The sequence below is a fragment of the Balaenoptera acutorostrata genome, unplaced genomic scaffold (genome assembly GCF_949987535.1).
Source record: "Balaenoptera acutorostrata unplaced genomic scaffold, mBalAcu1.1 scaffold_449, whole genome shotgun sequence".
NCBI classification, from domain to species: domain Eukaryota; kingdom Metazoa; phylum Chordata; class Mammalia; order Artiodactyla; family Balaenopteridae; genus Balaenoptera; species Balaenoptera acutorostrata.
Window position 1 is genome coordinate 187533 of NW_026646805.1, and position 26578 is coordinate 214110.

Below are 26578 nucleotides of genomic sequence, written 5' to 3' on the forward strand. Positions count from 1 at the left end.
AATTTTTAAAAACATTTTTTATTATAAACATTTCCAAAGGTACACAAAAGTAGAGAATAGTATAGTGAACCTCCTTATACCCATCCCCCATATTTAACCATTAACGTTTGCCGCACTCTCCAGTCAGTTTTGACAAAATTGTCACTTTTAGCAGAACCATTCTTGACATCATTTTCGTACTTTCCAGGCATCTTGCAGCTTCCTTGAGATAGTCTGTTGTGAAGGCTGTAGATATCTGCTGTGCAGAATACAGCTGCTGCTTTTTCTCCTCTGTGACTTTGAAAAGTTCTGGTTTCCTTCTCTTCAGAACAAGTATGTCTCTTTTTTAAGTCTCTTAGTACTTTCTCCATCACTCCAATCCCCACCCCTGTGTAATTGTCCTGCTCTCATTTTACTGAAACCAAGTCTATGCTGGGACCCCTCAGTTACCTTCATCACCTCAGCAGTTACCTGTGTTCTTGTCGTCGTCTCTTCTGACTCAGAGGAGATACTGTCTCTCCTTCACCAAGCTCGCTTCTTATTTCTATCACAGATTTAAGCTCTGGTTCCCTCCTCTGCAATCTGTCTCCATTAATTTTCTTTCACATAATCTTTGCTCACTTTCTGTTAGTTCCTTCTTGTCTGCAATAAATACGCACTCTCTCTGACCTAAAGTAAACAGTCTTTCTGAGCCCAGCCAGTGCTTGAAGCTAACATCCCCTCTTCTTTTCTGCTACTTTGAACTATCAATACATGTTGAATATGAGAATTACAAAGTAGCAGAGGATCTTGCCATGACACCTCAGCATGAATTTTCATGGGGCATGATTGTTTTGATATCATGACGGCAGCTCAGGAGTTGAGGAAACAAATATCGGGGTGTCCCCTGTGCTTATGGATTATTAGGACACAGTGGGAGGTTAAGAGAGCCTGATCTTTCAGAAAAGAATTACAGGTGATGTGCTCTCGGAAGTGACAGATACTGGAGCCAGAAATAGGTTGATACGCAGGGAGAACGGGGAGAATTTAGGATTCTGAGTATCGTGATGAGAAAGTTTGCTTCTTACGAGCAGGTTAGTAGAGGCAGTTGAAGACAAGGTTTTATCCCTGATGATAAAAACATAGAGGAAGGATGGGTATAATATTCGGGAATACAAGGTATCGATGTGATACTCCTAAGCACAAACAGGCCCTGCTAAAGCAACGGTGTAGGAGTATTGTTTCGTTTTCTCTGTGTACCAATATCTTGACTTGACTTGTCACATCTTTCCCACTCAGTTCAAGTGTCTATAGCAAAACAGTGGTGGATTTGTAAAGGAATTTTCCTTTATTGTTAGGACTTTGAAAAGATATGAAAGAATTTTTTAAAGAATGCTTGACTTTAAACCATTAAAAGGGAATTGCGTGTGATTTTTGTTGTTGTTGTTGTTATTATTTTTGGAACCACAGTACTAAACTTTCTTATGGACTTCCCTTGCCAACCCAGGTTAGAGATTACATTTCAGAAAAATACTGTGATTTGCAAGACTGTTTTTGGTAAGGTCAAACACTCACACACTAAGGCATGGGATGAGTCATTAAAGTATTCAGAGATTTATAAGTGGTATAGAAATTTGATGAATAAACAGTAAATAAAAGTTCTAGAAATAAGGTGTTAAAACCTGGCTCTGACAGGTGACCTGTCTCTTAAATCACCTTCCTCATTTGCTCAGGAGATACTACTACAGCATCATGCTGTTCTTAGATTTTGTACAAGTTTTTTGTCATGCAGATTTACTGACTTAAAAGTTTTTAAAGTAGTCTTTGCTTTAATTTGCACTTAAATTTCTCCTTGTTGTTGTCTCTCATTTTCATATCTTAATAAAATGGTTGTTTAATACCTTTCTTTTAACAAATTAAGCACTTCAGGCCTAATCGTCTATCCAAACATGCTGTTGAGAGTGGTGGCTAATCCCAAACTCCTAATGTATCCCTCCTCCACACTCTTTTCTCCTTTGGTAACCATAAGTTTGTTTTCTATGTCTGTGGGTCTATTTCTGTTTTGTATATAAGTTCATTTGTTTCTTTTTTTTTTTTTTACGTTCCACATATAAGCGATATCATGATATTTGTCTTTCTCTGTCTGGATTACTTCACTTAGTATGATAATCTCTAGGTCCATGCATGTTGCTGCAAATGGCATTATTTCATTCCTTTTTATGGCTGAATAATATTCCATTGTGTGTGTGTGTGTGTGTATGTATGTGTGTGTATACATATATATGTATAAATATATAAAACACATCTTCTTTATCCATTCACCTATTGATGGACATTTAGGTTACTTCCATGTCTTGGCTATTGTAATAGAGCTGCAGTGAACACTGGGTTGCATGTATCTTTTTGAATTATGTTTTTCTCTGGATATATGCCCAGGAGTGGGATTGCTGGATCATATGGTAACTCTATTTTTAGTTTCTTCAGGAACCTCCGTACTGTTCTCCATAGTGGGTGCACCAGTTTACGTTCCCACCATCAGTGTAAGAAGGTTCCCTTTTCTCCATGCCCTCTCCAGCATTTATTGTTTGTAGACTTTTTTGATGATGGCCATTCTTACTGATGTGAGGTGATATCTCATTGTTGTTTTGCTTTGCATTTCTCTAATAATTAGCAATGTTGAGCATCTTTTCATGTGCCTTTTGGCCATCCATACGTCTTCTTTGGAGAAATGTCTATTTAGATCTTCTGCCCATTTTTTGATTGGGTGGTTTGTTTTTTGATATTGAGCTGTATGAGCTGCTTGTATATTTTGGAGATTAATCCTTTGTCAGTTGCTTCATTTGCAAATATTTTCTCCCATTCTGAGGGTTGTCTTTTCATCTTGCTTATGGTTTCCTTTGCTGTGCAAAAGCTTTGAAGTTTCATTAGGTCCCATTTGTTTATTTTTGTTTTTATTTCCATTTCTCTAGGAGGTGGGTCAAAAAGGATCTTGCTGTGATTTATGTCATAGAGTGTTCTGCCTCTGTTTTCCTCTAAGAGTTTTATAGTGTCTTGCCTTACATTTAGGTCTTTAGTCCATTTTGAGTTTATTTTTGTGTATGGTATTAGGGAGTGTTCTAATTTCATTCTTTTCCATGTAGCTGTCCAGTTTTCCCAGCACCACTTATTGAAGAGGCTGTCTTTTCTCCAGTGTATATTCTTGCCTCCTTTATCAAAGATAAGGTGACCATATGTGCGTGGGTTTATCTCTGGGCTTTCTGTCCTGTTCCACTGATCTATATTTCTGTTTTTGTGCCAGTACCATACTGTCTTGATTACTGTAGCTTTGTAGTATTGTCTGAAGTCAGGGAGCCTGATTCCTCCAACTCCATTTTTCTTTCTCAAGATTGCTTTGGCTATTCGGGGTCTTTTGTGTTTCCATGCAAGTTGTGAAATTTTTTGTTTTAGTTCTGTGAAAAATGCCATTGGTAGTTTGATAGGGATTGCACTGAATCTGTAGATTGCTTTGGGTAGTATAGTCATTTTCACAGTGTTGACTGTGGATTTGTCCATTTCTTCCAGGTTGTCCATTTTATTGGCGTATGGTTGCTTGTAGTAATCTCTCATGATCCTTTGTATTTCTGCAGTGTCAGTTGTTACTTCTTTTTCATTTCTAATTCTATTGATCTGAGTCTTCTCAGACTTTATTCTTGATGAGTCCGGCTAATGGTTTATCAATTTTGTTTATCTTCTCAACAAACCAGCTTTTAGTTTTATTGATCTTTGCTATCGTTTCCTTCATTTCTTTTTCATTTATTTCTGATCTGATCTTTATGATTTCTTTCCTTCTGCTAACTTTGGGGTTTTTTTGTTCTTCTTTCTCTAATTGCTTTAGGTAGAAGGTTAGGTTGTTTATTTGAGATGTTTCTTGTTTCTTGAGGTAGGATTGTATTGCTATAAACTTCCCTCTTAGAACTGCTTTTGCTGCATCCCATAGGTTTTGGGTCGTCGTGTTTTCATTGTCATTTGTTTCTAGGTATTTTTTGATTTCCTCTTTGATTTCTTCAGTGATCTCTTGTTTATTAACTAGTGTATTGTTTAGCCTCCATGTGTATGTATTTTTTACAAAATTTTTCCGGTAATTGATATCTAGTCTCATAGCATTGTGGTCAGGAAAGATATTTGATACAATTTCAATTTTCTTAAATTTGTCAAGGCTTGCTTTGTGACCCAAGATATAATCTATCCTGGAGAATGTTCCATGAGCACCTGAGAAGAAAGTATATTCTGTTGTTTTTGGATGGAATGTCCTATAAATATCAAGTAAGTCCATCTTGTTTAATGTATCATTTAAAGCTTGTGTTTCCTTATTTATTTTCATTTTGGATGATCTGTCCATTGGTGAAAGTGGGATGTTAAAAGTCCCCTACTATGATTGTGTTATTGTCGATTTCCCCTTTTTCGGCTGTTAGCCTTTGCCTTCTGTATTGAGGTGCTCCTATGTTGGGTGCATAAATATTTACAATTGTTATATTCTTGTTGGATTGATCCCTTGATCATTATGTAGTGTCCTTCCTTGTCTCTTGTAACATTCTTTATTGTAAAGTCTGTTTTGTCTGATAAGAGAATTGCTACTCCAGCTTTCTTTTGATTTCCATTTGCATAAAATATCTTTTTCCATCCCTTCACTTTCAGTCTATATGTGTCCCTAGGTCTGAAGTGGGTCTCTTGTAGACAGCATATATACAGGTCTTGTTTTTGTATCAATTCAGCAGTCTATGTCTTTTGGTTGGAGCATTTAATCCATTTACATTTAAGGTAATGATCGATATGTATGTTCCTATTACCATTTTCTTAATTGTTTTGGGTTTGTTATTGTAGGTCTTTTCCTTCTCTTGTGTTTCCTGCCTAGAGAAGTTCCTTGAGCATTTGTTGTAAAGCTGCTTTGGCGGTGCTGAATTGTCTTAGCTTTTGCTTGTCTGTAAAGGTTTTAATTTCTCCATGAAATCTGAATGAGATCCTTGCTGGGTAGAGTAATCTTGGTTGTAGGTTTTTCCCTTTCATCACTTTAAATATGTCCTGCCACTCCCTTCTGGCTTGCAGAGTTTCTTCTGAAAGATCAGCTGTTAACCTTATGGGGATTCCCTTGTATGTTATTTGTTGCTTTTCCCTTGCTGCTTTTAATATTTTTTCTTTGTATTTAGTTTTTGATAGTTTGATTAATATGCGTCTTCGTGTGTTTCTCCTTGGATTTCTCCTGCCTGGGACTCTCTGTGCTTCCTGGACTTGATTGACTATTTCCTTTCCCACATTAGGGAAGTTTTCAACTATAATCTCTTCAAATATTTTCTCAGTCCCTTTCTTTTTCTCTTCTTCTTCTGGGACCCCTATAATTCGAATGTTGGTGCGTTTAATGTTGTCCCAGAGGTCTCTCAGACTGTCCTTAATTCTTTTCATTCTTTTTTCTTTTTTCTTCTCTGCAGTAGTTTTTTCCACTATTTTATCTTCCAGGTCACTTATCCATTCTCCTTCCTTAGTTATTCTGCTATTGATTCCTTCTGGAGAATTTTTAATTTCATTTATTGTGTTGTTCATCCTTGTTGTTTATTCTTTAGTTCTTCTAGGTCCTTGTTAAACATTTCTTGTATTTTCTCCATTCTACTTCCAAGATTTTGCATCATCTTTGCTGTCATTACTCTGAATTCTTTTTCATGTAGACTGCCTATTTCCTCTTCATTTGTTTGGTCTGGTGGGTTCTTACTTTGCTCCTTCATCTGCTGTGTGTTTCTCTGTCTTCTCATTTTGCTTAACTTACTGTGTTTGGGGTCTCCGTTTTGCAGGCTGCAGGTTCTTAGTTCCCGTTATTTTTGGTGTCTGCTCCCAGTGGCTAAGGTTGGTTCAGTGGGTTGTGTAGGCTTCCTGGTGGAGGGGACTGGTACCTGTGTTCTGGTGGATGAGGCTGGATCTTGTCTTTCTGGTGGGCAGGTCCACGTCTGGTGTTGTGTTTTGGGGAGTCTGTGACCTTATTATGATTTTCGGCAGCCTCTCTGCTAATGGGTGGAGTTGTGTTCCTGTCTTGTTAGTTGTTTGGCATAGTGTGTCCAGCACTGTAGCTTACTGGTCGTTGAGTGGAGCTGGGTCTTAGCGTTTAGATGGAGATCTCTGGGAGAGCTTTTGCCATTTGATATTACGTGGAGCTGGGAGGTCTCTGGTGGGCCCATGTCCTGAACTCGGCTCTCCCACCTCAGAGACACAGGCCTGGCACCCGGCCAGAGCACCAAGACCCTGTCAGCCACATGGCTCAGAAGAAAAGGGAGAAACAAAAGAAATAAAATAAAGTTATTAAAATAAAAAATAAAAAATAATTATTGAAAATAAAAAAAATTAAAAAGTAATAAAAAAAAGAAAAAAAAAAGAAGAGAGCAACCAAACCAAAAAACAAATCCACCAATGATAACAAACGCTAAAAACTATACTAAGAAAAAAAACAAAAAACGGACAGACAGAACCCTAGGACAATTGGTAAAAGTAAAGCTACACAGGCAAAATCACACGAAGTTCACTGCCTCAATTTGGGGATGATTCATTGTCTATTTAGGTATTCCACAGATGCAGGGTACATCAAGTTGATTGTGGAGATTTAATCCGCTGCTCCTAAGGCTTCTGGTAGAGATTTCCCTTTCCTTCTTTGTTCACACAGCTCCCGGGGTTCAGCTTTGGATTTGGCCTCTCCTCTCCATGTAGGTTGCCTGAGGGCGTTTGTTCCTGCCCAGACAGGACAGGGTTAACGTAGCAGCTGATTCCGGGGCTCTGGCTCACTCAGGCCTGGGGGGAGGGAGGAGTACAGAATGCGGTGGTGAGCCACCACGGTGAGCCTGTGGTGGCGGAGGCTGGCGTGACATTGCACCAGCCTGAGGCGCGCCGTGTGTCCTCCCGGGGAAGTTGTCCCTGCATCACGGGACCCTGGCAGTCGGGGGCTGCACATGCTTCCGGGAGGGGAGGTGTGGATAGTGACCTGTGCTTGCACACAGGCTTCTTGGTGGCTGCACCTGCAGCCTTAGCGTCTCATGCCAGTCTCTGGTGTCCGTGCTGATAGCCTCGGCTCACGCCCGTCTCTGGAGCTCATTTAGGAGGTCCTCTGAATCCCCTCTCCTCACGCGCCCGAAACAATGGTCTCTTGCCTCTTCGGCAGCTCCAGACTTTTCCCGGACACCCTCCCGGCTAGCTGTGGCACGCTAGCCCCCTTCAGGCTGTGTTCACGCAGCCAACCCCAGTACTCTCCCTGGGGTCTGACCTCCGAAGCCCGAGCCTCAGCTCCCAGCCCCCGCCCGCCCTGGCGGGTGAGCAGACAAGCCTCTCGGGCTGGTGAGTGCTGGTTGGCACCGATCCTCTGTGAGGGAATCTCTCCGCTTTGCCCTCCGCACCCCTGTTGCTGCGCTCTCCTCCGTGGCTCTGAAGCTTCGCCCTGCCACGCCCTGTCTCCGACAGTGAAGGGGCTTCCTAGTGCATGGAAACCTTTCTTCCTTCACAGCTCCCTCCCACTGGTGCGGGTCCCGTCCCTATTCTTTTGTCTCTGTTTTTTCTTTTTTCTTTTGCCCTACCCAGGTACGTGGGGAGTTCCTTGCCTTTTGGGAGGTCTGAGGTCCTCTGCTAGTGTTCAGTAGGTGTTCTGTAGGAGTTGTTCCACACGTAGATGTATTTATGATGTATTTGTGGGGAGGAAGGTGATCTCCATGTGTTACTCTTTCGCCATCTTGAAGGTCTCCCCACTTTTCAGTTTTTTTGTCATATGTATTACTGTTATGGCCATCTTTATTAATACATTTTCACATTTCTGATTATTTTCCTATGATAGGTTGTTAAAAAATTGAATCTATTCATCAGAGGGGATCAAAGGAATTATAGGAGAGGTTTTCCCATATACATTTATGTATTCTTAAAATGTTTTAACACTTATATTTATTACTTTGTAATGAGAAAATGTTACAAAAATGACCCTACAAATTACTATATTATCCCCCTTATATTTGGAGAGAAAAGCAACATTGCTAGAAGATAGTTTCTGCTTCCTAAGGATGATACATTTGTGCTTATAAAATAAAAGAGATGAATATACTTATTGACACACGGTCTTCTAGAAGGATTGGACCACTTTAGGTGATCAGGCATGTACGAATGCATGTATCACCTTACCTGTTCATATAATGTTTAAAAATCTTTTGCCTGAAAAAAACCTTTTACCTCTTTCATAGATTAAAAAGTTTTGTCTTACCTTGCTTTCATTTGCAATTCTTTGTTTACATTTTCATGTGTTTATTGTCAATTTGCATATTGTCTGTGATTGGTATATTCCTATTTGTTAATTTCTCTTGGGGACAGTAAGGTCTTAGTATTTCATTGACGTTTATGGGCTTTTTCAATAGTGAGGATAAAGTACTTTCCCAGTTGTGAATAATTTTTAGTTTTTGTCATTTGCTCATTAGTTTTTGACTTTTGATGTTTATAATTCTAGATTTCTAAGCAGTAAAATGTACTATACTTTTCTTACATTTGTAATTTGTAATTTTTTTGTAATTTCTTACATTTCGTTTTTTGTTTAGAAAGTCCTTCCCTATCTGAATATCATTAAATATGTTATATTTATTCTTTTTATTTTCTAATTAATTTGCATTTTATACCTAGTTCTTTAATCTTCCTGGAACTTATTTTTAATTTTGTGTGGGGAGAACGTATTTATTTTGATGTTTTCCTAATAATTGAAAAGCTTTCTAAATACTGTGATCAGTCTCTTTTCTTTTGGTTTGTGGCATTTCCTTTTTCTTTCTTAAGTGCTTAATTATTGTGAGATTTGTTCCATTGATCTCTTTGTTGATATTCTTTTTCCAGGACTACATTGATTTGATTATAACAGGCTTTCAATTTGTATTAATGGCCGATGGGGTGTTGAAAAAAATGTCCTTCAAATATATATGTACACACACACACACATATACATATATATATATATATGCTGTTCTTAACTCTTTATTCTTATGTGCTGCCAGACATTCTTACCCCACTCTTATATGCTGGCTGCCTCAGGTGTCAGCTTAAATGGTACGTCTTCAAAGAGACCTTCCCTAACCATCCTGCCTAAAGTAGGGCAGTCTGTGCCAGTATCAGCACAAATAAATCAGTCAGCCTTTCAGAAGTCATTTCCTTTGACACCAAATCTTCCAGATGCAGTTCTCATGTTCCTCATTATTGGGTGAGCTGTTAAAATGAAGACAACTATTGATCCACCGTCAGCTCCTATTTAATTGCTTAAAACTTCCAGCAATTAAATAGGAGCAAATTCTGTCATTTAAGAGAAGTGACTTACTATTGAAGAGTATAAATTCTAAAGTTGTAGTTAAAAAACTTATACAGTACATTTTTTTTTAATACAGTACGTTTTTGATTATGTCCTAGATGAAAAAGACAGCCAGTGTCTGGGACAAAAGATCAGCAAGGCTCTGTAAAACCTTTGTCCCATTTTAAAATGAAGTATTAGGACATCTGTGCCATGGAGATTCAAGCTAGTGTCCCTGAGAATTTTCAGCTGCACCAGAGTGGTGATTGCTCAACAGACTAAACTGGAGAGTGTGGGATAATTATCACAAGAGGACCACATACAATGATGACATGGAAAGTGATTAGTTACAAACAATCAATAGCATAAGAAAAGGATATTAAAAGAAAGTTTTTAGAGGTACTGATTTCAGTGAGAAAAGGCTGGTGAGATATTTTGATTCTTTATTAATTGGTTTTCTTCATGCAGGGCTTTCAAAAAGAAAACAAGTAATTTGAGCACACTAACCAACTTTATTTTTCATGAAAAAAGAAGGCCCTTTGTGATTTTAATGCTGCTTAACTCTTTTCTTCACTGTTCATGTGGTTATAATCTTAAGCAAACAAACAAAAAATTGCTATTATAAGGCTGTGGTGCTTCAATGGCAGTAATGGCAGTGACCCTAGTACAATTTTCAGTAGAGAAACAGAGCTAATTGATTTATAACCATTATTCTAATTAAATAATCATAAATAATAAGCTTCATGTTAGGGATTATGTTATCAAGTGTGTTGTTTTGTCCTTATTTCTCACATGTTTTACTTTGGTGAAGAATTACAAGCTGTAAATGGTACAGATGAACCGGTTTTCAGGGCAGAAATAGACACAGATGTAGAGAACAAACGTATGGGCACCAAGGGGGGAAAGTGGCGGGGAGGGTGGGTGGTGGTGGGATGAACTGGGAGATTGGGATTGACATGTATACACTAATATGTATAAAATAGATAACTAATAAGAACCTGCTGTATAAAAAAATAAATAAAATAAACTTCAAAAATTCAAAAAAAGAAAAAAAAAAAGAATTACAAGCTGTAATCCAAATGAATTGAAGGGACTATTGAGATGATCCAGTCATTGCTTTTTGAAAAACACTTTAAGCTGCAGACCCCTTTTTCAAATGAATATTATTCAGATATGAAAATAAAACTTATTATTTATTAATTAACTAATTTATTTTTTGGCTGTGTTGGGTCTTCGTTGCTGCGCACAGGCTTTCCCTAGTTGCGGCGAGCGGCGTGGGGCGCAGGCTTCTCATTGCGGTGGCCTTTCTTGTTGTGGAGCCGGGATCTAGAGCGCAGGCTCAGTAGTTGTGGTGCACGGGCTTAGTTGCTCTGCGGCATGTGGGATCTTCCCGGACCAGGGCTCGAACCCGTGTCCCCTGCATTGGCAGGTGGATTCCCAACCACGGTGCCACCAGGCAAGTGCCTAAAACTTATTTTAAGAAGTAAAATGAAAAAGAAGGCAAAGCTGTTCTGATTGAGACAGGACTGGGGAGCCCAGATGCCCCAGTGTGGCCCTGCCAGGCATTCCCTGAAGATGTTCTTTAGAACCCCTAGGGCTTCCCAGGGCTGGGTTCAATAAGCCACTAACCAAACCTTTTGATTTTACAAACAGGAGCAACAACAGTAGCTGCCATTTATTGATAATTTACAGTGTGATAGGTGTTCTGTCTTACTGCTAATTATTATAATAACCCTGTAGATTAAGTTTCATAATGTTCATAGTATAGATTAATAAATTAAGGCTCAGAGTATTTAGTTAACTTCACTGAAGTCATCCTGATGGAACCAGGAATTGAACCCAGAGCCAGATCTTTCTTGGTCTGTGTTCTCCCCTTAGAGAAAGGGTCCTTATCAACTTCTTTCAGTTTCTGTGACACAGTTTTCCTGATTTCTGCCGACTTCTCTGACTGCTCCTCTTGTCTCCTTTGCCCGCCTCTTACCCTCTGCCTGCCATGTAATGTTGAATCAGTCCTATGACTATCTCCTCTTGCTGTGTTTTCTTTTCCTAGGGAGGCTCATTCACTACCTTGGCCTCAGTTAACATCTGTGTATCAGAGCTTCCACACTTAACATCTTTAGCTCATATCATTCCTCTAAGCTCCAGACCCACATGCCCAGTTGCTCCCTCAAACCTTTTCTCAGCATCTCAAAAGCACATTACATTCAGCTCAAGATTTCCCCTCAATTCTGGTCCTTCCTTATTTTTTCCCATTTTTGTTTATGGTGCCACCAACTTGTCCATGGTGTTTAAGTCAGAAACTTCAGAATTTTCCTTGATTGCTTCATTCCCTCATTTCCCACCCTGCCAGTCAAATCCTGGTGATCTTTTTTCTCTGAAGTATTTCTGTAAGCCATCCATTTTCCCACCCCACAGCCACTGTCATAGTTTGGTCATGTCGCTGTTGGCTGACATTATTGCAGTGGTCTCCCAATTTTCCCGTCTTTCTGTTTCCCCCTGATATGCAGCCTCATTGCAGCCAGTCTGAGCTTTTGAAAGTGCCCATGTGATGTTTGAATCCTGGCTCCACCACTCACTAGTTATGTGAGCTTGGCAGGCTGCTAAGTCTTTCCAAACCTTAGTTTCCTCATCTGTAAAATGGTTATATAATTCTTACCTCATGTACTTGTTCTCAGAGTTAAATGTGGTACTAGGTGCCCGGCATCACTGTTAGTGATGATGGTAGAGATGATCATACTCAGCTCAAAACTTTTTCAGGGCTTCCTGTTGCCCTTAAAGTCCAGAACTCTTGTCACACTTCCTTGGTGCTCAGTCTCCTTAATCCCTCAAATGTGCTGTGCCCCCTCCTTCTTGAGGGTCTTCACCTAAGTAGTCTTCTCCTCACAGTAGAAGTGTTGTGTCTTTAAATAGTTAATGGAAGTTAACTCATTCTTCAGATCTCACCCAGCCCCCAAATCTTCTCTTATCTTTTACTACCTTGGATTTATAGCTTTTATCCCTGTTTGCAGTTATAATTGTGTATTTTTGTTGCTGTTGGGATTAATGACTCTCTTATCCACCGTTATCTGTCTTATCTACCTTCATATGGAGACAGACCATGTTTATTATAGCCACCTGCCATGGTATCTCTGTCAGGGAGCTTAATGCCTGCTACTAACTAAAGATCTTTCTTCCCTCAGTGAGGGCTTATACTTCAGTATTTTTTTTCTGTTCTCCAATGTTTGGTTAAGTTTATTTTTCAACAGCACTGCCTCCTTTGTGGGTAGAATTGTCTGAAATGGACTCTTTCATGTTAATTACTAGTTCTTGTTCTTGATGGAGAGAACTCCCAAGGTAGCCGGAGCCCTCTCAGAATCTGTCGTTCTTCTGGTATTGAAATAGGCTAGGGGTTCGTTTTTCCGCCTAGGATAAAGTGCTGTTCTTGTGTTCCTGTAGGTTTTGTGTTTTTGTGGCACTTGTCTATACGTTGGGATTCATACTTTCTTTTGCTTAAGTCTGTATAAGAAATATGACATATTTTAGGTCCACTAACGTCATCAAATGTTCCTTTGTGAACCTCTCATTTAAGTTTTCTTGTTTTTGTTTAGATACCTTGGGTTAAGCAAGTAGGTTTATTTAAAAAGCCAATTTTCCTTATAATATGGGGATCAAAGAATGTGTTCTTAAAAGCTGTCAGAAAAAAAGAATTATATAAGCATCTATCCCAATTCATAAGTTTAGTTTAAAAATATTTTAAACATTAGTAATGAATCAGGTATCCCTGTGTTACTTTTTTGTTTCTCAAATACCTGAGAGAAAAAAAGAAGCCTGCTTATTTATTTATTTTCCAATAAATATGAAAGGGATAGAAAGGAAATTCTTGAAACTGTTGATTATTGTTGCTTTCAGATTTTGTGTCCTTATCTCTAAGATCATTTTTATAGGCATCTTTGACATCAAAATTTTGGTACTGAGATTAAAGTAGTTGTATTTTGTGGGGATTCTCAGGGAAAGATGCCATTTTAGGAAGTAGGGTGAGCGGAGAGAAATTAGGATTCTTTCCCATCTTTTCTGTTTCTTCTCTCATTCCTTCTTTCAGAGAGAAAAGATCCTATGGATAGAATTTTTGCTTTTTAAAAAAAATTCTCAAGCCTTACAGCGATACTTGGGCTCTGCTAATTAAAGTAGCTTCATAAGTAATAACTTTCTTTGAAAACACTGTCTTTATTCCTTATGGATGGAATTGAATGCACAATCATTTAGCTTTTTTTTTTTTTTTTTTTTTTTAAGGTAACAACCCAATCCATTTCCACCAAAAATTTCCTTCTAGGAAAGTGGTTTTATGATTAATGGAAAGTGTTATATGATTAATGGTTCTGTAGATATGAAAGTTATAGGCTGGATATCTGCTCCCTTTTATCATCTGTGTCATGCATCTTGTTTATAGTAAATTGAAAAAGGTACATTTACTTGATTTTATTTATTTATTTATTTATTTATTTATTTTTGGCTGTGTTGGGTCTTCGGTTCGTGCGAGGGCTTTCTCCAGTTGGCGGCAAGCGGGGGCCACTCTTCATCGCGGTGCGGGGACCGCTCTTCATCGCGGTGCGCGGGCCTTTCTCTATCGTGGCCCCTCCCGTCGCGGGGCACAGGCTCCAGACGCGCAGGCTCAGCAATTGTGGCTCACGGGCCCAGCTGCTCCGTGGCATGTGGGATCTTCCCAGACCAGGGCTCGAACCCGTGTCCCCTGCATTAGCAGGCAGATTCTCAACCACTGCGCCACCAGGGAAGCCCGAAAAAGGTACATTTAAATGACCAGTAAGGTTGAAGACACGCTCTACTACCTGGCAGTTTCATTTCTGTGTGTCTCCTTGAGAGAAACTTTTGCACATGTGCACAAGGAGACAGGTAGATGTACATGTGCTTGTCGTAACAGTGAAAAAAGTGGAAAAACATCTAACTGTTCCTCAAGTAGGTGAGTGGGTAAGTTGGTATTTATTCACAAAATGGAATATGAGTACACAGTCCCTTCCTCCAAAATACTTAGGGCGCATGTATGTTGGAATTTAGATGTTTTTCAGATTTTGAAAGGTAATCCAGTACATAAACTGTATATTGTGTAATACTCCCATTGGGATCTGGACAATACCCAGTAATCAAACATATTAAATCTGTAGCAAAACTTAGGAATATTCATATTAAATTGGATAAATAAATGGTAAATAGCCTCATAGCAGTTGAGTCAGGTTTTTCCATTAAGCTTGGAGAAAAATTTAAGTCTTTTTAAAGCTCTTTGGATTTTAGAATTTTGGATAAGGAATTGTGAAACCTGTATTATACAGTTCATAAAAGTGAACGAGCTAGAGTTATGTATATCAGTGTGGATAAATCTCAAACACGTTTTTAAAAAATTGAAGTATTGTTGACATATTATATTAGTTTCAATATTTTGCTATTGGGATACATTACAAAATGATCAACACACTGGGTCTGGTTAACATCCATCACCACACATAGTGACAAAGAACTTTTTTTTCTTGGGATGAGAACTTTTAAGATCTAGTCTCTCAGCAACTTTCAAATATGTAATACAGTGTTATTAACTATAGTCACCATGCTGTACATTATATTCCCAGGACTTATATATTTTTATAACTGGAAGTTTGTACCTTTTGACTCCCTTTACCCATTTCACCCACTCCCTGTCCCCCACCCCTGGCAACCACCAATCTGTTCTCTACCTGTGAGCTTGTGGTTCTGCCCCCCCCTCCGAAATGGTAAGATTTTATTTTTTTTTATGGCTGAATAATATCCCATTGTGTGTATCTATACACATATGTGTATAGATATACACACCACATTTTCTTTATCCATTCATCCATTGATGGACACTTAGGTTGTTTCTATATCTTGGGTATTATAAATAATGCTGCGGTGAACATGGGGGTGCGGATATCTTTTCGAGTTAGTTATTTTTGTTTTCTTTGGATAAAAACTCAGAAGTGGAATTGCTGGATCTAATGGCAGTTCTATTTTTAATTTTTTGAGGAACCTCCATTACTGTTTCCTATAGTGGCTATACCAGTTTACATTCTCAGACACATTATGTTGAGTAACATGAGCAATTTGCAAAGAGAATCAAGAACAGATGACATCACTTCTGTGAATTTCAAATAAGCAACAGTGAGGGGTGGGGGAGAGAGAGAGATATCTGAAGCAAATAAGGCAAATTGTTGATGGTGATTTCCATACGTTGTTGTATATTTGAATGAGTCTCTGTAGTCCCAAGCTTCTGCTTTCTTCTCTAACCTTTTTAAGAATGCAGGGTTACAACTGAATTAGGTGATAGAGCATAATACATGTTGGGACTGGAAGTGTTCTTAAAATCAACTAAATTATCCTTTTTTCTTTTAAGTGAAGTCATTCCTACTTGTTAAGAAATTTTCTTGAATATTTATTTACTTTTCCCTTTTCTGACCTATGTCTGTTACTTTTTTCTCTTTTAATATATTTATTTTTTGTTGGAGTATAGTTTACATACAGCAAAATACATGGATCTTCCGTATCATAGTTCCATGAGTTTTGACAAATGCCAGTAGTCGTATAATGCAGTCTTAACGAAGATATAGAACATTTCCATCATCCCATAAGGTTCCCTTGAGCTCCTTCCCAATCAGTATTTTCCCTGCCCCGAACACATAGATAGTGTTCTAATTCCTTTCACTTTAGATTAGTTTTGCCTGCTCTAGAACCTCCTATACATGGAACCATATAGTCTGTACTCTGTTGTGTTTGGCTTCTTTTGCTCAGTGTACTATATATTTTTTTTAAAGTTTATTCGTGTTGTTGCATGTATCCATAGTCATCCTAATATTGAGTAGTTTTCATTGCATGGATACTGCATAATTAATTTATCCGTTCTCCTGTTGATGGGGTTGTTTCCAGTTTTGGCTCTTATGAATAAAGCGGTTGTAAACATTTTTATACAGATGTGTTTGTGGCCATGTTTTTATTTCTCTTGCGGAAATATCTAGGAGTGGAATCGCTGGGTCATAGGGTAAGTGCATGTTTTAACTTTCCCCAAAAGTATGCAGTCAGCTGAAGTGAAGTGAAAGATTTTGTGGTCATAGACCTAAGTATTCAAATTGAAAATACAACGCGATGAGTAAATATGGATGTAGGAGATGAATGAAAATAATGGTAACACATGTATTTATTGGAGTTTATGTGATAAAATTGGTGAGAGTCAAGAAAACAAATGTATTTTCCTTTTAAATACCCCGTGAAGATCCCATATGGTTTTATTTCTTCTCAACATGATGTTAAAACATGAAGCAATCTTTTGTATTGTCTGTTTACTACCTAAATTGATTTTCAAAAAAATTTTATTAATTTTTAAAGATTTCTTTTATCTACTTAACATTTTTACAGAAGCATGTGCAAAAGAGTCTTTGATATGCCTTATTTGATGGTTGCCATGGAAAAATTAAGGGATTGTATACAAAAAAAATAATATTTATACCTTGGTGTTTTGCTTTTGAAACAATTATGATTTTCTCCATAATAGTTTGACTTTTTATTGTTATTTTATCCCCAGATGCTTCTTTGGTTTTATTTATCAAGATTCTCTTTCTCTCTCTTTTTAATGACACTTTTTAAAGATTTGTTCCTTGTAGAGAAATGCAGTTAAATTTTATATGTTGATCTTATATGCGCCAGGCTTGCTAAACTCTTTTTTTTTTTAAATATTTAATTATTTATTTGTTTTATTTTTGGCTGCGTCAGGTCTTAGTTGCTGCACGCGGGATATTCCTTGCGGCATGCAGGATCTTTCGTTGCAGTGCGCGGGCTCCAGAGCGCGTGGGCTCTGGTGGGCTCTGTAGTTGTGGCACGTGAGCTGAGTTGCCCCGTGGCATGTGGGATGCAGAACCCACGTCCTCTGCATTAGAAGGTGGATTCTTAAATTTATTTATTTTATTTATTTATTTATGGCTGTGTTGGATCTTCGTTTCTGTGCGAGGGCTTTCTCTAGTTGCGGCAAGTGGGGGCCACTCTTCATCGCGGTGCGCGGGCCTCTCTCATTATCGCGGCCTCTCTCGTTGCGGAGCACAGGCTCCAGACGTGCAGGCTCAGTAATTGTGGCTCACGGGCCTAGTTGCTCCGCGGCATGTGGGATCTTCCCAGACCAGGGCTCGAACCCGTGTCCCCTGCATTAGCAGGCAGATTCTCAACCACTGCGCCACCAGGGAAGCCCTAGAAGGTGGATTCTTAACCACTGGACCACCAGGGAAGTCCCTTGCTGGACTCTTAATTATACAGATATTTTGTCTGTAATTTCTTATGAGTTTTCTTCCTACAATCTCTGTATAATGACTTTCTTGCTTTCTAATTCTTATACCTTTGGTTTCCTTCTCTTGTCTTAACTGCACTTGATCTTAGTATCTCTAGAACAAAATACAACAGTGGACTGTTGTAGTCTATCAGTTGCCTAGTGTAGATTTGATTTTTACAAGAAAGCCCATTATTAAAGAGGTAAGTCTTGAAAAAAAATGTGAGTAATTTGGTTGGTTTATTCTGGTTAGCTGATGTTCTTTGTATATGTTCTATGCTATTTTCTCCCCAAGACAGAATTATTTATGTAAATAATTTTGATGGGCTTCATTTCAGTTTAACACAGTTTAGTGATAGTGTGTGTGAAAGCATCTTAAACAATGGCAGTGTACAGGAGTGCTTTTCTGTAAGATTGTAAGGTCATGATCTCTTTGTACTCTCCCTCAATATCAGTCTTCCTTGCCTCTACTCTTTCTCTGGAGGAAAAGGGGGGGGGGAAGGAAAAAGGAATTCTATAGCTTCTGGAAAGCTTTGGGCACACAGTGACTTCAGTGTTGACATAGCTCTGTGGGACACAGGCATTAGCCCGTTAGCTTTATGCCAGCAGGGACCCCCACCCCCACCCCGCCCCGCCACCTCACAGTCAAGCTGCTGCCTCCGGTGTGTGTTTATTCAGCTGAATCCACTCCCAGTTGTAGCATTGCCAGGGTTAGCTCTTAACATGTTCACAGCTGATAGGTATCGCTTAACTCTTCTTTCTTTACCCTTCTTTCTTCACCCTTCTTCTTGATTTATATACTAGTATTTCAGGGACTAAATCTGGGAATTTTGTTAACCTCATTGACGTCTGTTGCAGGTGCTTGAAACTTTTGGGTTGTAGAGCATGAAGAAAGAAGTGAGGTTGATACTTAAAATGCTGCTAGACTGAACAGTACCTTTATGGTCCCTTGTATTTAATTCTGCCTTTGCTTTGTTAGTACTGAGCATTCTCAAGTTAAACACTATGGAAATGGTTACTATAGGATCCCTCTGCTGGTTGATTTTACTTTTAAGGTTAAAAAAATTTTTATTTTGATGTTATTTTTTAATGGAATGACGTCTTCAATCCTGACATTGCTTAGGATGATATTTTTACTACTGTAATATCTGGTTTGGGATATTATCTTTTCTTCTTTCTGTACTTTTCTTCCTCCACCCATTCCTTCCTCTCTATTTCTGCCTTTTGTTCAGTTTGAGAGTCAGACAGGCTTTCTAGAGGAGGTAATGCCTGATCTAAGGATGAAAGGACAGGTAGGATTTAGCTGGGAGTGAAAGTGAGGGAACGGGTAGAGGATATTCTTTATTTATATTTTATTTATTTATTTATTTATTTATTTATTTAACATCTTTATTGGAGTGTAATTGCTTTACAATGGTGTGTTAGTTTTCTGCTTTGTAACGAAGTGAATCAGTTATACATATACATATACTCTTTAAGTAGAGGTTAAGGGGTAAGTAAATGGTATGGGAGTTTGGGTAACTGAAAGCTATTTGGAATTTCTAGAACCTGTACTAAAATCAGTTTATTGTCACTTGAGTTGTTGTCTTGATGAGCACACAATAATAGAATGTATTATGACCTCGGGACTTCCCCATTTTGATAGTATTTTTGTTTATTCTTTAATTTCTCCTCTGGGTTATGCTGGCATAAAGGCAGATGTTCTTTTTTCTCTCCTGGATTCAGTAGCAGAGAGTAGCTGCTAGGAATCTGGAATAATTGCTTGTTCATTTTCTTGACTCTGACATCTTTTTTAGAGGAGAATAAGCTCAAAGTAGCATTCATTTAAACAATTTAATCTATCCATTTGAATTCTGGTATGGTTGTTTCTTGCATTGTAGTATGTCTCTTGCTGGTGTTTATTTAGATCAGTCTGAGAACTTGGTTTTGGTTTAATATTTGAGAGTTTACAGTGTGCTTTGCTGCACAGAAAATAAATCCTTGTCAGCAACTGAAAGAATCAACGGAAAGAATACTAGACTAATGATCAGACGAAATGAACTACCTAGAGGCTCTTGCTTTGTCTCAGTCTTGGAGGTTCAGACTCATTAAAAAACTTTGAGTTTCTTCTAAAATGATAGAAATTAGAATACTTTCTTTTCATATTAAAGATTCATGAATCCAAATCATAGTGATCTTATAGAATCTGAACTTCATTCGAGTATGTTGCATATATAATAAGCGCTTTTATGTGTCCCATTTCTCGTTCTTGAATATTCTTAATTTAAAAGTTATAATAAGGTATAGTGCTGGTGTGTGAGTGTGTATATATAGCTATTAAGTTTTACCACTTTGTAAGCTCTGTTTTTGGATAAGAACTCTATCCTACACTTTTGGTGTATGTTGTATAGTATTAAAAGTATAAAAGATTCTTGTTGACAGTTAATTATTTGAAAATGCTTCTCTTCACTTCAGATCAAACACAAATAAATCCAGAGTGTATAATTAACATTTTTTTAAAAATTAGGATTGCATTTAGTATTTTGGCCAGTTTGTATTTGAGATAGAATTTTTTTTGTGTTAGCTGGTAAGGAACTAATTGTTACAGAATAAGAGTAATTCTCTCTGTTATAGGGGAAAGATATAGTTTTCCGGGGACTTGATTTGCATCTACTATCCAGTAGCCATTTACTTTCAAAATAATGCGTGAAAATTTGTTTTTGTCAATCTTTCATCAAAAATTTATTGAGCACTTACTATACCAAACACTGTGCCGTGCCCTAGAGTAACAAGATGAAAGTCCCAAGTTCTAGAAAGTTTTTCTTGAAGACAGATACAAAGAAATAAATTGCAGATTGGGCTGGTAAGTGCTCTTCTTAGGGACACATACGGTACAGCACAAATCAGAACATCACAGAGCCTGAGGATCGACTTGGGTGATGTTAGTAAGAATTATTATAAACTCTTTTGCATCTTGCATTGATAAAGTTTCCTCAATGTATGTATTTACATGTTTCAGAAAAAAAATCGTTCTTAATTTAACATAAGAGGATGCAGTACTGGTATTTTTTCTAATGGTTATCTTGACAAATAGTGCATTGAACTCTCTGGGATACAGTATAATGTTTGTGATGATGACCGTTTTCATGTATCCATAATATTCTTTTTCTGTAACTAAAAATAGCTCTAGACTCCTTGGTTCTGTCATTTTAGAAATCAGGATAAACTGGATCAAAGCGTTCTCTTGTTCAGAGAAACTAATGGAAGTTTTGCCTCAGAAGAGCTTCTGATATTTGTCTAAAATATATGAGGCATTGTTGTGATGTTTTGTTGTTTTTGAGATGTATTTTTCTAAAAAATGATCATAAACCCTATCAGAGATTTAAGAATTTTCATTACTATTGTTCACAACATCCTACCATTTCATTGAGATACAGCTTGGTGTAATTTTAGTACAATCCTTGGACTAAATTTTAAGCAGTTATTTTTCCAGTCTTCCAGCTCAAGCTGAGTGTTAGAGTGAGCAGAAGTAGACTAGTGAGTGTTGGTGTACAATTTGGCATGTGAGAAGTGTGAGATCATTTTGGAGAGTGTCATAAGCAGAATTCCCAAATAGAAATTTTCCTAATATCTGACAACTGAGATTGTCCTGCTAAATTCAGCATGTGTTTTTGGTCGGTCATGGTAAATCTCTGTGATATGTGCAGATATGCTCCCTTTATCTTCAGTATGAATGTGCTAGAGAAAGAGCAGCCTGGCTTATTGCCTGCTGCTTCTTTCTTCTCCCAGGGGAGTTGGCAGGAATTTTAGTAAAGTGAATCTAGCTTGAATGTAGCCTAAAGAAGGGGTGCTGATTCCCATTTCAATGGAGAAAATTGCTGTGTAGCCTTCTCGGCTACCAGTCAGAGCATCATTTTAATTCTGTATTCTAGTAAAATGGGTGCAAGCAGAGCTGAAGAAGCAGAGCTGAAGAAGCAGGGCACATTAGTCGTTGTATTTTCTTTCTTCACCAAAACAGTGCTTGCCATACTAGTATAATCACAAGTGCTAAAGTGTATGTGAGACTGTTAGCTGTCATCAACATCTGTTTCTCCTGATTTGAATGAATTTGGTGATGAGTGTCCAGAAAAGGAGGGACAGTTGTACCTAGAAATCAGTTTCATTGTTGAATTTAACTTCTGATATTTCCCTGTGGGATAAACTTGCTCAGAATTTATTTGGATTTTTTGACTTCCAAAGGTAAAGAATGAAACTGGAGGTTGATTATAGGCTTCAGAGAATTAGCAATTTGACACATCTTTTTATTAAGGATTTTTTTTAATTAATTAATTAATTAATTTATTTATTTTTGGCTGTGTTGGGTCTTCGTTTCTGTGCTAGGGCTTTCTCTAGTTGTGGCAAGCGGGGGCCACTCTTCATCGCGGTGCGCGGGTCTCTCACTATCGCGGCCTCTCTTGTTGCGGAGCACAGGCTCCAGATGCGCAGGCTCAGTAGTTGTGGCTCACGGGCCTAGTTGCTCCGCGGCATGTGGGATCTTCCCAGACCAGGGCTCGAACCCGTGTCCCCTGCATTAGCAGGCAGATTCTCAACCACTGCGCCACCAGGGAAGCCCTTTATTAAGGATTTTGAACTCCAACAACTGTTGAGAATCTTTACAGCATGATGCGGGTAGTTAAATTTATTTAAAGAATCATATTCATGAATTCAAATACCTGATAATTTTATTGTAAATTTATTTTTCGTAAGAAAAAGCCAGTGCTTTTCGAGAGTTTGAAGACTGCCATAATTGAAAGTTCACTACTTGCTAAGCATAATACCAAAACCAGAAACTGTAAAAGAAGAGGTTCTTATCTTTGCACTAAAAAAATTCTGTATTTAAGTTGCCATAAACTATGTTAAAAGAAAAATGACAGATTTGGAAATATATTTGTAACATGCACAGCAGGCAAAAGGTTGTTTTCCAAATATAAAAAGATCTTAAAGTGGCTTAGGAGAAAGGTTAAATGTCCCCAAAACAAAATGAGCAAAGAACAAGAACAGATGAGTCACAAAGGAAGGAATACAAAGCGCCTGTAGATATGTGAATAGATATTCAGTCTTACTGGTAATAAAAGGAAAGCCCAAAAAAGAAAGAGAAGAAAGAAAATACCCAGTTGTCAAAGGTATAGGAAAGTGCTCAGACATCGTTTGGTGGAAGTTTAAATCTGTACAGACCCTTTTAGAGATCATTTGTTGTGTGTATTAAAATCATAACTGCATACCCTCTGATCCAGGAATTCCACCTTTCAGAATTTATCTCCAGGAAAAATTTGGATAAATGTGCAGAGATACACATGTGAAGGTGCCTGTTATAATAGTGGAAAATGAGAACCAAACTAAATATTTATCAATAGTTATAAGTAAATTATTTAATATCAACACGTTGGAATTCTATGGCAGGCATTTTTTCCCCAGTGTTTAAAATCGTTGTAAAATACAGCTTACATTCACCATGTTAAATTTACCATCTTAACCAATTTTCAGGTGTACAGTTCATAAGGTACATTCATACTGTTGTGCAGCCATCACCACCATCCATCTCCACAACTCTTCATCCTGTAAAACTGAATCTCTGCACCCATCAAACAGTCACTCCCTGTCTCCCGTCTCCCGTCTCCCCAGCCTCTGGCAACCACTCTTGTGCTTCCTGTCTCTGTGAGGTAGACTGCTCTAGGGACCTCATGTAAGTGGACTCGTGTAATATTTGTCTTTTGTGACGGGCTTATTTCATTTGGCATAGTGTCCATCCATGTGGCAGCGTGTGTCAGCATTTCCTTCCTTTTTGAGGCTGAAAAATATCATTAGGCATTTTTTTAAATTTAATTTTTGGGTGGGTAGTACATACATTTAGTTCAAATTCAAGAGGAGGGAGGGTTAGGAGGAGAGAAAGATGGGAAGTGGCTGGGAAGTGACTGCAGATGTATATGGGATTTCTCTTAAGGGGTGATGGCAGTGTTCTAGAATTACATAGTAGTGATCAATGTATAACTTTTAATATGCTGAAAACTGCTGACTTACACACTTTAAACTGGTGAACTTTATGGCATGTGTGAATTATGTCTCAATAAAACTATTATTAAAAACTTTTCAATGTCAGTTACACCTCAGTTAAAAAAATTTTTATGCAGAATATAATAAAGTTTTCTTACATGTTGTCCCCCAGTGATTCCAGTTCGTTCCTCCCTTCCTCCCGTCTTGCCTTCCTCTGTTCCCCCAAATAACCATTAATTATTACTTGTGTAACATTACAGAAGTATTTTTATTTCTTATGATATTTTTTATTTATAGTAAATAGTAAATATTTATTGTTCCCTCCCTTTTACCCAAAGTGGTAGCAAATTGAACACAGCCAAGCAGGCATCTCTGAAGTCTTTTCTCTTATTTTTAAAGGTAAAAATGTCCCTTTTTATTGATTACTTGCTTACTGTAGGGGATTTAGATAGTACAAAAAAGTATGAAGAAAAATGTAAAATCTACCCATACCCAGACACTGGTAATTGTTTGCATCCTTTTAGACTTTTCTCTGCATGTTTATACTTTTTAAAAATTAGAATCGCAGTCATCCTATACTTGCTATTATATATCTGCTTTTTTTACTTTTTTTTTTTTCTCTTTTTTTTTTTCACACACACACACTGTATTTTATTTTATTTTTTATTTTTATTTTTTTTCATACAAATACAAATATAAGATTTTTAGAAATTTCATGTAATGTCTGAAACATTTATATTAACATATTTCCATACATATTTCCATACAAATACAAATATAAGATTTTTAGAAATTTCATGTACTGTCTGAAACATTTATATTAACATATTTCCATACATATTTCCATACAAATACAAATATAAGATTTTTAGAAATTTCATGTAATGTCTGAAACATTTATATTAACATATTTCCATACAAATAACCCAATGAAAGTTTAGTATTAGTTGTTTTGTTTGTTTTTTTATACTGCAGGTTCTTATTAGGCATCAGTTTTATACACATCAGTGTATACATGTCAATCCCAATCGCCCAATTCAGCACATCACCATCCCCACCTCATCGCAGTTTTCCCCCCTTGGTGTCCATATGTCCATTCTCTACATCTGTGTCTCAACTTCTGCCCTGCAAACTGGCTCATCTGTACCATTTTTCTACGTTCCACATACATGCATTAACATACGATATTTGTTTTTCTCTTTCTGACTTACTTCACTCTGTATGACAGTCTCTAGATCCATCCACGTCTCAACAAATGACTCAATTTCGTTCCTTTTTATGGCTGAATAATATTCCATCGTATATATGTACCACAACTTCTTTATCCATTCGTCTGTTGATGGGCATTTAGGTTGCTTCCATGACCTGGCTATTGTAAATAGTGCTGCAATGAACATTCGGGTGCATGTGTCTTTTTGAATTACGGTTTTCTCTGGGTATATGCCCAGTAGTGGGATTGCTGGGTCATATGGTAATTCTATTTTTAGTTTTTTAAGGAACCTCCATATTGTTCTCCATAGTGGCTGTATCAATTTACATTCCCACCAGCAGTGCAAGAGGGTTCCCTTTTCTCCACACCCTCTCCAGCATTTGTTGTTTGTAGATTTTCTGATGATGCCCATTCTAACAGGAGTGAGGTGATACCTCATTGTAGTTTTGATTTGCATTTCTCTAATAATTAGTGATGTTGAGCATCTTTTCATGTGCTTCGTGGCCGTCTGTATGTCTTCTTTGGAGAAATGTCTATTTAGGTCTTCTGCCCATTTTTGGATTGGGGTGTTTGTTTCTTTGATATTGAGCGGAATGAGCTGTTTATATATTTTGGAGATTAATCCTTTGTCCGTTGATTCATTTGCAAATATTTTCTCCCATTCTGAGGGTTGTCTTTTCGTCTTGTTTATGGTTTCCTTTGCTGTGCAAAAGCTTTGAAGTTTCATTAGGTCCCACTTGTTTATTTTTGTTTTTATTTCCATTCCTCTAGGAGGTGGATCAAAAAAGATCTTGCTGTGATTTATGTCAAAGACTGTTCTTCCTATGTTTTCCTCTAAGAGTTTTATAGTGTCCAGTCTTATATTTAGGTCTCTAATCCATTTTGAGTTTATTTTTGTGTATGGTGTTAGGGAGTGTTCTAATTTCATTCTTTTCCATGTAGCTGTCCAGTTTTCCCAGCACCACTTATTGAAGAGACTGTCTTTTCTCCATTGTATATCTTTGCCTCCTTTGTCATAGATTAGTTGACCATAGGTGCGTGGGTTAATCTCTGGGCTTTCTATCTTGTTCCATTGATCTATGTTTCTGTTTTTGTGCCAGTACCATATTGTCTTGATTACTGTAGCTTTGTAGTATAGTCTAAAGTCAGGGAGTCTGATTCCTCTAGCTCCATTTTTTTGCCTCAAGACTGCTTTGGCTATTCGGGGTCTTTTGTGTCTCCATACAAATTTTAAGATGATTTGTTCTAGCTCTGTAAAAAATGCCATTGGTAATTTGATAGGGATTGCATTGAATCTGTAGATTGCTTTGGGTAGTATAGTCATTTTCACAATGTTGATTCTTCCAATCCAAGAACATGGTATATCTCTCCATCTGTTGGTATCATCTTTAATTTCTTTCATCAGTGTCTTATAGTTTTCTGCATACAGGTCTTTTGTCTCCCTAGGTAGGTTTATTCCTAGGTATTTCATTCTTTTTGTTGCAATGGTAAATGGGAGTGTTTCCATAATTTCTCTTTCAGATTTTTCATCATTAGTGTATAGGAATGCAAGAGATTTCTGTGCATTAATTTTGTATCCTGCAACTTTACCATATTCATTAATTAGCTCTAGCAGTTTTCTGGTGGTAGTTTTAGGATTCTCTATGTATAGTATCATGTCATCCGCAAACAGTGACAGTTTTACTTCTTCTTTTCCAATTTGTATTCCTTTTATTTCTGTTTCTTCTCTGATTGCCGTGGCTAGGACTTCCAGAACTATGTTGAATAATAGTGGTGAGAGTGG

The 26578-nt window shown here is 37.7% G+C and overlaps 1 pseudogene; it reads left to right on the forward strand.

Annotated features, from left to right (window-relative positions):
* LOC114238973 (ELKS/Rab6-interacting/CAST family member 1-like) overlaps positions 1-26578 on the forward strand; it is a 102166-nt pseudogene that overhangs the window by 28998 nt on the left and 46590 nt on the right.